The sequence below is a fragment of the Nanorana parkeri genome, unplaced genomic scaffold, assembly GCF_000935625.1.
Source record: "Nanorana parkeri isolate BGI_ZX_2015 unplaced genomic scaffold, ASM93562v1 scaffold3148, whole genome shotgun sequence".
NCBI classification, from domain to species: domain Eukaryota; kingdom Metazoa; phylum Chordata; class Amphibia; order Anura; family Dicroglossidae; genus Nanorana; species Nanorana parkeri.
Genome location: NW_017309416.1, coordinates 8,051 through 11,209, shown reverse-complemented (window position 1 = coordinate 11,209; position 3,159 = coordinate 8,051).

The following is a 3,159-nucleotide window of genomic DNA, read 5'->3' as shown; positions in this document are numbered from 1 at the left end:
GCGAACCTCCCCGTTTTTTTGCCCCCCCCCCCCCCCTCATTGGTGAAGGGATATCTGTTTCCCAAAGACCTGCTCCATCTCAAGTAGGAGTAACCGAGCCCCCTGTTAGATCTGACGTTTCTCGAGCCCAACCTAAAGCTGGTACGGCTAAGCATGCAAATGACACCTCAGCAATGTCCCTGTTTCCCTGAAAATAAGACCTAGTACTATTTTTGGGAATTGCTAAAATATAAGACCTACCCCGAAAATAAGACCTAGTTGTGACCATTGCCAGGGCCGGTGGTGGCATAAGGGGGAACTTGAAGAGCGGGAGAGAATCAGCTTTATTATTATTATTAATAATAATTTTTATTTATTGTATTATTTTATTTACTTTTTAATCACGTTTTTATTTTATTATCTTTTACTGTTTATCAATTTTACATTTTCTTTCCAATGTTATTTATTTTATTATTTTTTTACTATGTTTTTATTTTTTTTATACTTTTATTCAGTTTTTAATTTTTTTTCCCCATTTTTATTTACTGTATTTTGCGATCCATAAGGCGCACCGCTACATAGGACGCAGGCAGTCTCTGTCACAGTTTCTGTGACAGAAGCTGCAGCAAGTGACTTCTTCCACTGTACATTTAGCTCTGCTTTAGCAGGGCTAAATGTACAAAAAAATAGGGATTCGCTCCATAAGACCACACACATTTTTCCCCGCCTTTTGGGGGGAAAAAAGTGCATCTAATGGAGCGAAAAATACGGTATTTTATTCTGTTTACTTTTTTTCCACTTAACTTTATTGCTATCACACGGGGGACAACAAGTGATAGCATTTGGAGGTGACAGGCTCTCTTTATGAGCCTGCCCTCTAATACAGAAGATAGAGCACACATGTGCTCTATCTTCTGTACAGCTCAGATTGTGACAGCTAACACAGGAACGCTGCAAGTACTGCGTCACTGATCACGGAGCAGAGCAGGGAACGGAGGTTCTACGCTATGCTCCCCGCCCTGCATCCCGAACTGCCTTGCCGTGGGCTGGGTCCTCCAAGACCGCAGGGGACCCCGAGAACCGCGGCACAGATCAGCTGAGCCGAACCTCCGGCAGGCTACTCGCTGCCGTTCGGCCTATTCCCATAGCTGCCATTATAATGACAGTTCAGCTGTCATGACACACTGAGATTGTGTATACAGATTGCTGCTGATAGGGGTATGCCATTCTCGTCAGGAGCCCACACTCACAGGCAACCACACAGCAGACCCGAGGAGCCGGAGGAAGTGGAGAGGAGCCGCTGCTGCTGTCAAGACGGAGCCGACAACAACTATTCCCTGACGGAGCGAAAGAGCCGGCTCCGCTGAGCTCCCATTGTAATGACAGTTCAGCGTCCCCTGGTTACCTGGTTACCAGGGGACGCTGCACTGTCTCCAGCTTCGGGAGGTTTACAGGCTATAGTGAATAACCCGTACAGCAGCCCTTCGTCTCTACTGACCCGAAGGGCTACGTCTGATCCTTCGGCTAGCTTTGTGAATAACCCTCTTTGTTAGGAGTGATGATATCATCAAAAAGGGGAGGAGTTAACAACAATATTATGGACTTTCAGAGCGCCAAGTTAGAGCGCCACTTTAATGTATATCAACCTTTAGCACACTTCAGTCTAGCTTGTGTATTTTCTCTCTTTGTATCCTTGGTTTGGGAACTTGTGGTTTTGTTTTGGCTACATCTTCGCGATATGAATTATTTTGTGCCAAGGACACATAACATTAGTTTTATAACAATTTTCACATGTTGATGATTTCACAATATATCTAATACATGTTTCAATGAGTAGTTAACACCTAGGGGGGTTTCACAAAGCTGCCGTGTGAATAGCCGGCCCGAAGTGAAGTGAGCCGAACGCTGTTCGGCTATTCACTTCAGGCTTGTAGAGCTGATTTCAGCCGTACATTGGGTTGCTTCGGCTGGGTTCAGGTCGGTCGAACATGCTCAGCATGTTCGCCCGACCCGAAGTGCAGAAGGAGTTTGACTCAGCCCATCCAACATCTGGATCGGCTGAGCCGAACCTCCGGCAGGCTACTCGCTGCTGTTCGGCCTATTCTCATAGGGGCCGAACAGCAGTGAGTGAATAGCCGAATGTCGCCCAGCGGCATTCGGCTCAGCTATTCTGCTTGGTACCTCTGTGGTACCGAGCAGAATAGAAAAACTGTAAAAAAAAAAAAAAAAATTGAAAAAAAAAGTAGAAAATGATTGGGCGGAGCTAGCAGTGACAGCTAGCTCAGCCCAACTGTTTCCTATTGGCCGGGACCTGCTGTCATTACAATGAGAACTCAGCGGGGCTGGCCATGATATCACCGTCGGCTCTGCTGAGCTTTCATTGTAATGATAGTCCAGCATCCCCTGGTTACCTAGTAACCAGGGGACGCTAAACTGTCATTACAATGAGAGTTCAGCGCAGCCGGCGGTGATATCATGGCCAGCCCCGCTGAGCTCTCATGACAGGTCAGCTTTCACCTGTATATATATAATCATTATTATTTCTTTTATATTCTGACGACGACCACTGTAAAAAAACAACCCAAAAAAAGAACCAAAAAAACCAGAAAGGGCACCTCCCTGAAATGAGACGGGAACCTCCCTGAAATAAGGTTTTGCAGGTTGGGATGTCTAGCGTCATTACACACTGAGAGTTCTCATTGTAATGACAGATCAGCGTCCCCTGGTTACCAGGTAACCTGAGGACGCTGATCTGTCATTGCAAGTGGCCGTAGCCAGCCGTGAGATGACGGCTGGCTCTGCCCAGCTGTCAGCAGCAGGCTTTCGGCCGGCCAACGGCAGGCCGTTGGCCCCCACTTCGGGTGTCACTTCGGCTCAGTCAGGCCGAAGCATATGCCTCCCGCTCGGGCTGAGCCGCTCGGCCAACTTCGGGAGCTTTACGGACTATAGTGAATAGGCCGTACAGCAGCCCTACCGAACCGAAGGGCTCAGACGCCCGAAGCTAGCAGAAGGATCAGCCAAAGCCAATTTAGACAGGAGCCAATTAACCTTCCAGCATGTCTTTGGAAAGTGGGAGGAAATCCCATGCAAGCACAAACTCCATGCAGATAGTCATGACTGAGATTAGAATAACAGAGGTGCTAACCACTAAGCCACTGCACTTTTTATAACAATCATAAA